The following is a 15,098-nucleotide window of genomic DNA, read 5'->3' on the forward strand; positions in this document are numbered from 1 at the left end:
TAATTACTAGTTACTAAAGTAAGTAACGCTGCATTACTCGTTACCGAAAGCACCATCCTTGACTGTGCAGCAGCTCAGCGGTACCGGACTTTGCCGTTCATGTCAGCTGATAGCCAAAAACGAAAGATAGACAGGAGAACGAGGGAGAGAGGCGTTCTTTCCACAGCTGGAAGTAGCTGCTGCCATTATTGTGTGACAGTCTAAGATGCAAAGAACATTGTCGTCTGTTGTAAACTGTGTGCAATCAGCAAAAACTGGGAACAATTCTACATCTGATTTATTGAAGCATCTGCTGAAGCAACACAGCCACCTGACACTTACAGAATGAAACTCTGGCAGCTGCTGTCACTGATGCTCGGACGTTTGATTGAGGAGCGTGTATTCATGCAGCACCTCCTCTCTCTCTCTCTCTCTCTCTCCCTTTCTATTGTGAACACCGCTGCACAAACCTGTCCAAAGTTAGAATACCTCCCCCACCGCACTGTCATTCTGTGGGAAATACTGGAAAGTAACATAGTAACATACTTACTTTTATCACCCAGTAATAAGTAAAGTAATAATATTACTTTTTTAAGGAGTAATAAGTAACTAGTAATATATTACAATTTCTGAGAAACTTGCCCAACACTGCTGGTAACCAGTAAACAGGTGCTGATTAGAGACAGAGTTACTGGGTTATTGCACAGGAATTGTTCCTGACACTGTGAGTCAGAAATCAGCTGTTCATCAGAGTGATGGCTTGTGGGAAGAAACTGTTCCTGAGTCTGTTGGTTTTGGCGTACAGTGCTCTGTAGCGCCTACCAGAGGGGAGGAGCTGGAACAGGTTGTGTCCGGGGTGAGATGGATCTGCAGTGATGTTTCCTCAGCAGCTCCTTAGGCAGGTTGAGCTTCCTGAGCTGACGCAGGAAGTCCATCCTCTGCTGGGCTTCTTGATGATGGTGTCAGTGTTGGGCTCCCACTTCAGGTCCTGGGATATAGTGGATCCCAGAAACCTGAAGGATTCCACAGCAGACACAGTTTAGTATGGTGATGGGGGCAGAGTGGGGGGGCTCCTCCTGAAGTCCACGATCATCTCCACAGTTTTGAGCGTGTTAAGCTCCAGGTTGTTCTGACCGCACCAGAGAGCCAGCTGATCAACCTCCCGTCTGTAGGCCGACTCATCACCGTCCCGGATGAGGCCGATGGCCGTTGTGTCAGGAGTTTGACAGATGGGTCTCCTGAGGTGCAGTCGTTGGTGTAGAGGGAGAAGAGCAGTGGGGAGAGCACACACCCCTGGGGGGCGCCAGTGCTGATAGTCCAGGTGCTGGATGTGATGTTTCCCAGCCTCACCTGCTGACTCAGATTTTTTTCTCCCTTGTTAAATAAATTGATTATAAGGACGCTTTTGCACATTCTCACAATAAAGCATGTGCTGCACTGTGTGCGCGTCCAGACGTTTGATCTGTATTAATAAACCTACGGACGCTTATTTTGATTTTTTGAAATCAGAGGTGTGTCAAGCAGCCCAGAGACTCTTCTGAATGTCCATCAGAACTTTACAAATTAAAAGCTCTCAGTAAACTCAACATGAAGCTATGCTGCAAAAAACGTTCTCTCGCTTTTATTTTGGAGGCCGGATCACTTAAGAGGAAGAGATTCTGTAAGTAACTGTAGCTGTCATGAGTTCGGTTTTAGCACCAGCCGCTATCAGTTTATTTTTTATGTATTTTTTCTGCTATCAAAGCAATCTGGCCACGGGCCAGATATTATTGCTGGGGGGTCGGTTCTGCCTATTGCTGACCACTGATGTAAAGTGGGTTAGAGTCCCTAAATGTAAAAAAAAAAAAAATAGAATAGAGTGGGAGATGGGGAATCAAAGGATTAAAATAAAATAAAATAAGCCAAGAGACCTGCCTGTTTTTTTTTCTAGATATCTCTACTATATATAATTTTTTAATATTTCCCTGTTGCTTGTATGTTTTATGTGAAGCATTTTGGTGTTGAAATGTGCTATACAAATAAACTTGCCTTGTCATTGTCCCTTTGTACCTGGAGAGAACTGTGAGGCGGAGACAGCCACACCCTCTGCCCCCCGGCCTGTTACTGCGTCACACAGAAACCAGTCAAAGCTGTGGTGTTATTGAAGCAGGTGGAGCAGGTAAGAAGCACAGCAGTGTCTCGTTCTTTAAATGTGGGATGTTTTACTGTTGGATCCAGATTTATATGCAGATTCATCAACAGTCTGTCGATCAGTGCTGCTCCTCAGGTCACTGCTTTTGATTATTTTGCTGAAAGTAAAGTTAATTTTTAACCTTGCAGTAAGTCTGACTTTGATGGTATTATAGTTTGACCTCTGACCTCTTGTTCAGAACAGTGCTCACAGACTGCTGCTGAGTTTATCATGTGTTGTTTTTTATCTTTCTTGAGGAATTTCAGTTACAGTCAGCTGTTTCTGTGAAAACATGATTTCAGAGAAAGTGAAAGCTGAAAGGACACACTGAGCATGCTCACTGCTGCTCTGCTGCCTCACACAGCTTCTGCAAACAGCTAAGGACGACCGGATCATTTCACACACAGCAGACTTAATTGTAAATCTAGCAGTGAGATCAGGGCACCGTTTTGCTGTGGTTTCTGGGTTGAAATGTTGTGAAACAGGTTTTTGTGTATGTTTTCTCTGGTTTGGTGTGTGTGTGTCAGAGGTGTAAACCAACCAGCAGCGACATGTATAGAAACCCTGCCATATTAAAAGGCGGAGTCTGCATACTACAACAGGTGTTAGACAGCACCCTTTCCATTTTGCTATGTTTCATCAGGACTGAACGCCGCCCTGCTGACACTTCCTGATCCTCTGTTTGCTGTGGGTGGATCCTTTCACCTGTCAATCACATACAGTTATATGTGCCTAGATTGACTTACACCATATGTCCACAAGTGTGACACATCCACCAACGTTTCCTTGAGCAAGACGCTTAACTTCTGTTCAATTTTATTTATATAGCGGCAAATCACAACAGTTATCTCAATGCGCTATTCATAAAGAGCAGGTCTAGACCGTACTCTGTGATGTTATTTACAGAAGCCCAACGATTCCAACCATGAGCAAAAACTGTGCGACAGAGGGAAGAAACCTCGAGCAGAACCATGGCTCAAGCCTAGTTCAGATTATTTGCCCGATTTGCCGCTTGTGACCGTCAGGCTGTGATCAGGGGTAAATCAGCGGTTAAACTGCGGTCGCTCCCCGGCACATATCTGACACATCGCTGACGTCTGCCAGATATCTAGCATGTTAAATATCTGGAGGACTCGGACGACTCGACATTCACATCCAGCCAATGAGAGCAGGCTGCTACTTTTTCACTGCAAAACCCATTTTACTCCCCTCCAGCTCAGACGATCCCTGCTACCTGCTGATCCAGTCTTTCACCCAGATTCTTTGTCCTTATAATTTCTATCTTTACAATATCAAACAGCAGCTGTTTCCTGTGCAGGTTCGCGTCATTTCACATTTCACGTGTGTTTTGACAAAACGTGGTTTGGAGAGCAGCGTCGGGTGACACAGCCGCTGTCAGCTCCTGTAGTGTGAACGCCACAACGACTTCAAGACTCCTGTCACAAGACGGCAAGTTGTGTAGTGTGAACGGCACGGCCATCGGCCGACGCTGACAGTCGTGTAGTTTGCACGAGCCTTCGGGTTGGGCGGCCATCTGCTGGGCGGCCATCTGCTGGTTTGGGAAGAGGGAGAGAGAGAATAACACAGAGAGTACACGGTGGTAGACTATCTGAGCACCGTGAGCGATCAGAAACTGAGGAGGACATTAACTATGAACAGACTCTGTGACTACAGCTTGGCCAAAGACACTGGCCGACACAGGCAGATCTGGCTGCCCAGAAAAGAGAGACTGTGTCAGCTCTGTCCACAGACACAGGTGGAGACGGGCTGTGTTAATGGTCACTGAAATGTATTTGAACTTTGCCCTCTGCACTACCTGCCTATCTCTCACCTCCACCCAACTCACCATGTCTATTGTGCTTCTAGCCCGAGATGAGGTTTTTTAATAATTTAACTATGTAGCCTTCTTAACCATGGTAGAAGCACAAAAGTCAAGGTCAACTTACCAAATCAACTAAATATAAACAATTCAGCAAAATCAGGCAGGCAAAACGCTCTTATTCTGAAATGCTTCATGTGGGAAATTCAACCCTGCAAGGACACGGGGCTGAAGACGGCTCAAAACCACGGCGCAGCCCAGTGGCGGCTGGTGAAAAATATTTTAGGTGGGGCTGTGCCATATCCAGTCAATTTCAGTAACTGTCCCAATACAATTTAACAAAAATTGCAGGATACCAGTGCTTTATGAAATAGTCAGAAATGATTTAATGCCATTATAATATTATTATATTAATATACGAAAACATAAACAGTGTACATATACATAGAAAGTGGCATGACAAGAAAATACTCAAGTAAAGTACAAATAGGCTACCTCTAATTTGGACTTCATTACAGTAGGCCTACTTAAGTTACTGTCCACCACTGGAAATAACTGCAAATCCACTGCGGCGCATTATGGCTGCGCCACGGTTGCCAGAGCTAATCGCGGCCATTACAGTCAGTGCTTTTGAGTCCACCCTGTGGAGACTCCGGATCGTAAAACAACAAAACGCTAAAACGCTTCTGAGATAAGTGGACTCAAAACCGTGGCGCAGCTGTAACGTCCCATAGCAGTGGATTCCTGGCGTAACACTTCAGAGATGTCTATGAACTATACAGCTTACCTCTGTAGCCAACAGCTTCTTGTTTATGTACCACAGCACAAGCACCGACTGGCAGTGGGTGGAGATGTCAGTTGTTTCATCTGCCTGAATAGCGAGATATTCTGCATTTTTTACTTCCTCCAGAATGTAATCTTTAAGAACTGACAGCACACAGTCCAAAAGTTTGTCTTTGAGGTGCCTTTGAAAATGGTAGCTGTCTTAAGGTGCTCCTCCAACACGCTGTCCAGCGGTCAACAAAATCTACTGAAAACTCTTGTCTTGCATTCATGAAAACATCAATATCAAAAGGTTACAAATGGAAAAGTTGTTTTAAGTAATGTGTATTAACAGTTATTATAATGATAGAACCTGTTGATAGGAACCCAGTGTTCACATCAGTATTGTTTAGGTGTTGTGGAGTAAAAGGCTGAAGAGCCATGCTGGAAGATGGGACTGGATTAATTGTTAAGATCTTATTTTATATTTCTTATTGAACTTGAATTTTTTGGGCAAATTCGAATCCACCAAACAAACTCAGAAGCAGCTCTCACTCCTATTTTACTGCCTTTTCCAAACTCAGGAGCTTCGCTCTAGTTACAGCCCAGCTACTTGTCTCCCACCACAGGTGCAGAGAATTCCAATTCCAGCGGTGTCAGTGACCGCAGGTGTAACGTCTTTTCAGTGGCACGAGGACACTCGTATCTGCGGATATCTGATAGCGGTGAGTCCCAAACTGGCTGTGTCACCTTCACTGGGAACTATGAGCCCCGTTAAACAGACTGTTTTCAGGCAAAGACAAAAGGGTTTAAACCCAACAGTGAGGAAACATCGCAGAATGAACTTCTTCCAAATTCTCAATCACTCTAAAATTCTCTGGGATCCACGCTCCAAACCTAAGGGATTATTAGGGGGACATTTAAACATTCGTAGTATCGTCTCAAAGAGTAATCAGCTGCAACATTTATTGACTCTAATGTGGATTTTCTCTGTATTTAGGAAACATGGCTAAATAAATTCTCTCATTAGATTACATAGATCTTAGCCATGTTTTTGGCACAGTATGTTTAAGCTCTGCATCACGTGCATATAATACAAACAAGAAACTGACATTACACTTCACAACATGTAACAATACCAACAACAACAATACTTCTGGGTATTTTTAATGTTCCTGAGAACGTGTTCAGGAGGGTCAGAGACAAGGGTAAAGGGGGGTATTATTAATCTATGTTAAAGAGACAATTAGGTGCAGTCTCATTGAATGGATTGTATTAGATTGAATATTTCATTGTCTCCAGAAATGTCTTTTACTGTTGTCTGTCTGTATCGACCACCATCATCTAACAGCTTGTTTTATGAGCAGCTATACAAAATACTTATATATATTATATATATATATATATGTAAATGTAATTTATAATAATGTAATATTTTAATAGGGTGTCAGTTTTCTTTCTTTTTAGTTTTGTCCTTGCCCCTGCTTGTTAATCCATTCTGGCTGCTATTGTTATGGATGCCATCCCCTGTATGTATAACATATACCCCTGTAATAATAAATAACAACAACAACACAAAAAAGGAAAAAAGGAAAAAAAATACATTAAAGGGATTTAGTCAGTCTATTGGTGGTATGATAGTATGATAATAGTTATGTAATTGAGTGATAGAGTGTAAAATAAGAGAGAGAAAAAGGAAGAGAAAATAATGAACCAAGACAGAAAAACAGAATGGTAGATTGGAGGAAATTTTGTGTCTGAGAATATAGCCTACTAGTTAGATATCAAGTGTTGTATCGTTTTTTGGAAATATATGTTATAGCTGAGGTCTGTGGATATGCACGTGGCTTTAATCTTGGGGTAGATTTGAGTTAAAGAAAGTTACAAATGTATCCCAGGTTTCACTAAAAGCTGATATTTTTCTTGTTTTGTGAGCTGTTATTTTTTCTAGTGAAATATATTCTGTAAGTAAATTAATCCAATGAGTGATGTGACAAGAATTCTTGGATTTCCAGTTTTGAAAGATTACTTTCTTAGCAACAGCTAGAGAAACGAGTAGTGGGTTTTTATATTTATTTGGTAGGGTAATTTGTGTAATATCTCCCAGAAGGCATAATGATGGGGAAAATGGGATTCTGCACCCCAAGATCTGGGAAAGTTTGTTAGTTACTGTTGTCCAAAAGAGTGAACTGGTTGGCAGGTCCAAGTGGCATGGAGATAATTGTCTGTTATACCTAAGGTGCATTGAGAACAGATATCGGTATCGACCAGTCCCATTTTAAACATTTTGTATTGAGTGAGGTGTATTCTGTTGATATTTTTGTATTGTATGAGTTGCAAGTTTGTGTTGGTGGTCATGGAGAAAATAGTATTGCAGATTTGTGTCCAGACCTCAGGGTTGAGAGAGACTACTAAATCGTTATCCCATTCTGAAATTGGAAGTGTTATGGAGGCATCTGTACAGAATATGAGCTTGTAGAGTTTGGAGACAATATTTTTTGTATCTGTGATTTTTAATATCTCATCACTTAATTTGGGCGGTTGTAATGTGTTATTGGTAATGTTAATTCTGGATTCAATGAAGGATTTTAATTGTTGATAGTTGAGGAATTTGTCTCTCCCAACGTGCATTGAATAATATAAGTTATTTTCAACTAGGTGATTCTGCTGTGTTGCCATGATGGAAAATACACAGGGGTGTTATACAGTTTTAAATCCAGATTATGCCAAATTGGGGTATATTTGCAAGGTGTTATCAGCGATCTGGTAATTTAATTAGTTTTCCACCAGGCTGTGAGAGTTGATGAGATTGTGATATTTGTACAGTACTTCAGTTTTTTGATTGATGGTGGTAAGATGGCAAGGTCTGCAATTGATGTGGGTGTACATTGATTTTGTTCTAGTTCTAGCCATGTGTTATTTAACTTGCTAAGCTTTTGGGTCCATTTGAATAAATATTGTAATTGATTTGCCAGAAAGTAGTAAAGAAAATGTAGTGCTTCCAAGCCTCCTTGTGATTTGCTGTTTTGTAATGTTGAAAGTGAGATTCTCGGTTTTTTGTTTTTCCAGTAGTTAGTGAGTCTAGTCTTTTGAACCATTTGTCGGTGGGGGTGATGGGAAGCACTGAGAACAGGTAATTAATCTGAGGTAATGTTTTCATTTTAACCGATGCGATTCGTCCAATGAGAGTGAGTGGAAGTTTGGTCCATCGTTTAAAGTCATCTTCTATTTTTTTAACAGAGGGGTGTAGTTGAGGTGGAAGAGGTCTGACATCTTATTAGAAATATTAATGCCTAAATATTTTATGTTGCCAGTTTAGAGAGGGAAGGAGGAGTCTTGAGCTGCAGAATCCCACGCATCTATAGATAGCGGTAGTATAGTTTATTTCTTCCAGTTTATTATTATTAATATTATTATTTTTTATTAATAATGTTAAATGTGTCCTGTAGTGACACAGATGGATTTTTTAGATACAATAATAAATCATCTGCATAAAGACTAATTTTATGTTGTGAGCTGGCATCCTGGATTCCATCAATTTTATTGTTTTGTTGTATTGCTGCTGCGAGTGGTTCAATGAAAATGGCAAATAGGGATTGTGAGAGTGGGCATCCTTGTCTGGTTCCCTGATGAAGTGTGAAGCTAGGTGAGGTGATCTGGTTTGTAATCACTGAAGCTCTAGGTGACGTGTACAGTGTTCTTATCCAATGGATGAACAACTCTCCAAAACCAAAGTTGCATAGGGTGCTAAATAGAAAAGTCCAGTTTACTTTGTCAAAAGCTTTTTCGGCATCTAATGATACGTTTATGGTTTTGTCTTGTCTTTGCTGTGATATATCGATTAAGTTAAATAGTCTACGGAGGTTATCTGAAGCATTTCTGTATTTGATGAAGCCTGTCTGATCTGGGTGCATTAGTTTTTGCTTAACTGTCTCTATTCTTGTTGCTAGGGATTTTGTAATAATTTTAATTTAGATCAGTATTAATAAGCGAGAGAGGGCGGTAGCTAGAGGGGTGAGTTGGATCTTTGTTAGGTTTCAATAAAAGTGTTATGACGGCAGTATTCATTAAATTCAATTCAATTCAATTTATTTATATAGCGCCAAATCACAACAACAGTTATCTCACAGCGCTTTTCATAAAAGAGCAGGTCTAGACCGAACTCTGTGATGATATTTACAGAAGCCCAACAGTTCCCACCAAGAGCAAGCACTAGGCATGACGACATGCGGCTATACATGTCATCACTGGTCAGATTTGGACCAGAGAAAACTACGGTGTCCGACATTGTTTTTGCATATGTACACACCGACTCAACGTTAATCTTAGTGACCTCCGATTGGCGTAACCGGGAGTCATTACCGCCGACGTGAATAACAATCTTACTGTATTTACGTTTATCCTTAGCCAGCAGTTTCAAATAAGACTCAATGTCGCCCGCTCTGGCCCCAGGGATGCACTTAACTATGGCCGCTGGCTTCGCTAACTTCACGTTTCTCAAAATGGAGCTGCCAATGATCAGAGTTGGTTTCTCAGCGGGTGTGTCGCTGAGTGGGGAAAATCTGTTAGAAACGTGAACAGGTTGATGATGCCCGTGGACTTTGAATGCTTACGACTATTCCTCCTTCGGACAGTCACCCAGCCCCCCCCCTTTCCTGGCTGCACAGGAGATGCCGGAGGACGGCTACCAGAGGCTAACTCAGGCCGTTCCGCACCGACTACCGGGGACTGGCTAGCTACAGTAGCTAAAGACTGATCTACCAAGGTGCGGAGCCGGACTTCTAAATCACTGAGCCTCGCCTCCATGTCTATAAATAAACTACACTTATTACATGTACCATTACCGCTAAAGGAGGCAGAGGAGTAACTGAACATCTGACACACCGAGCAGGAGAAAGTAGGAGAGAGAGAGGGAGAAGGAGAAGCCATCGCTAGCTGCTAAGCTAAAGTCGCTAACGGCTAAGCTAAAGTACTGTAGCGTCAGCTACCAAAACACTAAAAGATGGAAAGAACTGTGAGTGCTTAGGCAAAATTACTGTAAAGAATAAGTGTTTAGCGAACAGTTGGCCGCTGTAATCTAACAAATGTAACTGTTATTTAGCGAGAGCAGCGCAACACGGTACCAACACACAAGCACCGGAAACGGAAATGAGTCGACACGCTTACCGCAATACGTCAGCCAACAAGACGTTGTGCATTCAGTGGAATGATATTTTCGAAAGCCAAATTGCAGAGCTAATTCATGTGTTAGGGTATCGTCGAAGTATCTTTGATTTCTGTAGTTACTCTAAAAAATAGTGGTGATAGAATATCTCAGAAGTGTTTATAGAATTCGTCCAGGAATCCTTCTGGTCCAGGTGATTTATTGTTTGGCATTTTATTTAAGGCTGTATAGAGTTCTTCAGGAGTAAGTGGTGTGTCTAGAAGGTTGGCTTGTTCTCTAGTCAGTGTAGGTAGGTCCAGATTATCTAAGAAGTTGTCTATTTCTGATTGGTTAGGTTCGTGCTTTGAGGAATACAGATTGTTATAAAAGTTATAAAAGAAATTGTTTATGTTCTGCGGATTGTGGGTTATAGTACCTGTTGTATTGAGTATGGATGGAATAACTACTACTACTAATTTGTTTGCTTTATTACAACAATGAAATTTTTCATATTTAAGTTGTTGGATGAGCTACTGTTTGTTTTTGTGTGTGATAATTTAACAACTATAAAAAAGTAATGTCCTCCTTCACAAGGAAGGTGCAACACTAACCTAGACAAAAAAAACTTTACCATGGCTTAATGAAACGTTTTGACAACAAATGAAAGAATGAGACCTGGCACTGAAAAGAGCACTTAAACCAGGTAATAGTAGTGATCTTTACATCACTTCGAAATAAGGTAGTAAGGAATATAAGTTTTTTTCTTAGTGTTTCTTTCGTTTTCGTTTTTTTTTCTATAGACAGTACTCACAAAGGTATAACTATCAAGATTAAATTAAAAATTGCCCGGAGTTCTCCTTTAATGAAACCAGGGGAAATGGAAAACTCGTCTGGAAAAATCTCAATAGACTGACTGGACGTAATAAAGACCAGAGAATAAAGAAACCTGAAGTTATGGTTCAATATTTTTTTTATGAATTCAATTGAGGAGTTGGCTGAGAGCTTCTCTCCTAGAACTACAGCTTGTATCCCCATCAATGATGCCAAACCATTTTTTTAGAATAACATAAATAACTGAATCAGAGGTTAAAAACATTATAACCTCCTTAAAAGACTCAAAAGCAAAGGATGCTTATGGATTGGATATCATCCATCCATCCATCTATCCATCATGGACAGGTCGCCAGTCCATCACAAGGCCACACATATACAAACAACCACTCACACTCACATTCACACCTAAGGACAATGTTGGAGATTACCGATTATCCTAGCCTGCATGTCTTTGGATGGTGGGAGGAAGCCAGAGCACCCGGAGAGAACGCACGCAGACACGGGGAGAGCATGCAAACTCCACACAGAAAGGCCAAGGTTCGAACCCACAACCTTCTTGCTGTGAGGCAAGAAGGTCGTGCTAACCACTGCAGCACCGCACCACATTTCTTACATCAAACAAGGATATCTATTTTGTCCAATTGCTCTTCTGATCAACTTATCAAATAAGAATGGAATTTTTCCAAGCACCTGGAATCTGACTGTTATGACACCCATTTTTAAGGCAGGTGACGGAACCACTGTGGCAAAGCAGCTGACTACTCATCTGAGCACATATCACTTTCCTTTGCATCCAATGCAATTTGGATTCTGTTCCAATCACTCTATCGAAAAAGCAACTGTTATTTTATTGAAAATATAAAATCAAAATTAGATGAACGTGGTGAAATAGGAGCAGTTTTTTTAATCAAAAGAAGGCTTTTGACACAGTAAACCACGAGGTACTCCTCACAAACTATCCATTTTTAATTTTTCCAAAGATGCAATTAAATGGATGAACTCATACTTAACAAACAGGAAGCAAAGTGTACGTATTGGTTATACTCAGTCTACATACCTAAATTGTAATATTGGTGTTCCCCAAGAGTCAATGCTGGGCCCAATTTTGTTAAGCTTGTATATTAATGACCTACCCTTAGCCTGTCCCTCTGTCAACATACAAATGTATGCTGACGACACAGTTCTATATGTGCATGCAAAAAACAAACAACAAGCTGCAAAGAAAATAACTGCAGCCATGGCACAGGTTTCTAACTGGCTAAATAATTCATGTTTACACTTGAATGTAAACAAAACTGTGTGCATGTGTGTGCAAGTCCCCACAACCCGATGTTTTTGCTACATCACACTGGTGTCTAATTATAAATACCTGGGAATCATAATAGATTCAAAGATGACAGTTAAAAAGCAGTTAAAAAATCACCAACATGATTAAATTCAATTTGGCTAATTTTAGACATATCAGACCATATTTAACAACAGAGGTAGCCAACCTCTTTGTGCATGCTACAATATTTTACATATACAACATATTGCTTTACAAGCTGGTCCAAAACAAACACTACAACTCTGAAATTGGGTCACTGTACAAACAGACAAAAATCTTGAAAGGTCAATAGCTATCATCACTGTCATATAATTAAACAAATACAATCTATTCAGTTTAGATAGATAGATAAAAATTTGCAGATCCTTGCCTTGTTTTTAAGGTGTTACATGGGCTAGCCCCTACCCACTAAAGAGAGAGGGGACTGTATTGTACAGTACAGATGTAGTAAGTTTGGACAGACAGCATTCTGAGTTAGAGCTACCTGTTACAGGAATAGTTCACCTGTTGAATTGAGAGAATGCAACAACTTTTTAACTTTTAAATATAAACTTATGACATATATATATATATATAGATAGAGATATAGAGATATATGTATTTTCAAGAAGTTACATAATCTTAATCTTTTTACATACTGTACTTCTGTCACTTTTGTCATGTATTTATGTATTATCTTGTATTTCATATTTCTTGCAGTACTTGTCTAGGCATTATACCGATAATAATTATAACTAAATTGTTTGTATTTTATACATTTATCACTTTTGTAATGTAGTTATGCAGTATAATTTTTATTTTAATTTTTTTGCAGTACTTGTTGAAGCAATGTACTGAAGTATTGATGATGTTGGGCATTAATTGGTTATAACCTGCTCAGGGACTACGGATGAAAATGAGCTATTTAGCTAACTCCAGTACATTTACAATCTTTAGATATTGTAATTTAGACATCAAGTCTAACTATGGCGTTGATTACTGTAATGTGCACTGTCCCTGTTAAATAAATATATAAATAAATAAAAATTGATTGCACCTCGCGGGAGATGACACTCATACTGTATATGCTGACAAAAAGATGGATGTAAATCTCTGCAGGTACCGTACAACATCTGTTCTGCCAAATTATGCATTGACCTCTTAAGCTCTTTTTCAGACACGTTGCTGTGCTGTGCTGTAATAAACGCAGTTACTGAATCTCAAGGAATGCTACTTTTCCTAAGTGTAATAATTATTGATGACTCTAAACATTGTTAAATATGTACGTTTTTAAACTATAGCTTTACTTGGAGGTGCATGGCTCTCCTTAGCAGTCAGGCAGGACGCTGCAGCTGCTCCCCCCGGCTCTCTGCCTTTCAACCCTTTGTGTCCCTCCTGTTCAGGTGCAGCCACTTATCCTAATCGTATCTGACTAGTATCTAACTGAACAGTGATGCCGTTACAGTACAAAGCCAAATCTAACGTTGCCCGTTTGTAAGGTTTACTGTTAACATTACAGCTAACTGAAAGCTGAGCCTTTACTTCACACAGATGCCTTTTCTTCAAAGTATTATCACCCTGATGTCTAACACTTCTCTAATACATTTTGTCTTCTCTCTTCTTGTTGACTTCTCTTTGACTCTTTAAAAACTGTGGTCAAAACACACTCCCATTAACTTAGCATCGGTAGCACAGCTTGGGGCTGCTTGTTGTGTATTGTAGCTGAGTGAGGCCAACAGACAATTAATATAATTTAAACAGGTGAGTTATAAAAAACTTCACCCCCCTCACGGTTGTCATAAAGGGCAAAATTAGCGATATGCACTAAAACCATCTTTTGTACCAGGCTTGTGTTTATGTTTATTAATGCTGTAAAGGGCATTTTAAACATGGTGGTCAATGGAGATTGACTCCCTTTGGGAGCCAGCCTCAAGTGGCCACTCGATGAATTGCAGTTTATTGCTCTCCCGGTTTGGCTTCAGCCCGGAGACCAGAAGCCGCTTGGTGGAAACACCTCTGTGGGTATCACCTGTCTCTCTCTGTCTCCACAGAGCCTTTCTGGTCAGCTGAGCAGCAGCAGAGAGGAAAACCTTCAGACTGAAGTTTGATTTAGAATCCAGCTGTTCAACAGACTGCAGAGGAACTCTTACTGAGAATGGCTGAAAGTCCAAGAAGTGGGAGCAGAGACCTGCCTCCTCATCTGTCTGTATTAAAGAGCAAACTCATCAAACATGCAGCTTCATTCGTCAGAGAATTTAACAACGCTGAACACAGGATGAGAGAGATTGTAGGAAGGTTTCAGAAGATCCCTGCTGAAGTAAAACAGATGCAGCAGGAAACAGATGCAGTCAGATCAACAGGGGCTGTTAATGGAGGACTTGGATTCATGATCTTTGTGGTTTTGTTTACTTTAGGGGTGAGCTTATTAGTAGCAGGAGCAGTAGCAGCTGGGGCATTAGTGTTAGGAGCAGTAGTAGCTCAAGTAGCAGCAGCTGCAGTAAGAGAAGGCAAAAGACAAAAGTCAGTGGCAGCAGCAGTAGTAGCAGGAGCAGCAGCAGTACCAGCAGCAGTAGCAGCAAGCACAGCAGCATTTGTAAGAAGAGCAGCACCAGTTGCAGCAGCAGCAGCAGCTGTACCAGTAGCAGTAACAGCAGCAATAGCAGGAGCAGCAGCAACAGCAGTAGCAGGACCAGTTCTACTAGAAGCAGCAGCAGTAGTAGTAGCAGTAGTAATAACACCTGTGGCAGTATCAGTTCCAGCAGTAGAAGCAGCAGTAGGAGCAGCAGCAGCAGCAGTAGCAGCAGCATTTGTAAGAGCAGTAGCAGCAGCATTTGTAAGAGTAGCAGCAGCAGCAGAAGCAGCAGTAATAAGAGGAGCAGCAGCAGCAAGCACAGCAGCAACAGCAGCAGCAAGCACAGCAGCATTTGTAAGAAGAGTAGCAGCAGCAGCAGCAGCAGCAAGCACAGCAGCATTTGTAAGAAGAGCAGCAGAAGCAGCGGTAGTACCAGCAGCAGAAGCAGCAGTAGTACCAGCAGCAGAAGTAGCAGAAGCAGCAGTAGCAGAAGCAGTAGTAGTACCAGGAGCA

At 41.0% G+C, this 15,098-nt stretch overlaps 1 long non-coding RNA gene across 1 annotated transcript; it reads left to right on the forward strand.

The window, feature by feature from the left end:
• Positions 1-1,295: 1,295 nt before the first annotated feature.
• LOC119914880 lies at positions 1,296-14,243 on the forward strand. Its single transcript, XR_005446858.1, has 3 exons — positions 1,296-2,137; positions 5,360-5,455; positions 14,065-14,243. It is a non-coding gene; the product is annotated as an uncharacterized LOC119914880 (long non-coding RNA).
• Positions 14,244-15,098: the final 855 nt, after the last annotated feature.

Source organism: Micropterus salmoides, unplaced genomic scaffold (assembly GCF_014851395.1).
Source record: "Micropterus salmoides isolate LMB-PRFRI ecotype aquatic unplaced genomic scaffold, ASM1485139v1 Ms_hic_scaffold_20, whole genome shotgun sequence".
Lineage (NCBI taxonomy): Eukaryota > Metazoa > Chordata > Actinopteri > Centrarchiformes > Centrarchidae > Micropterus > Micropterus salmoides.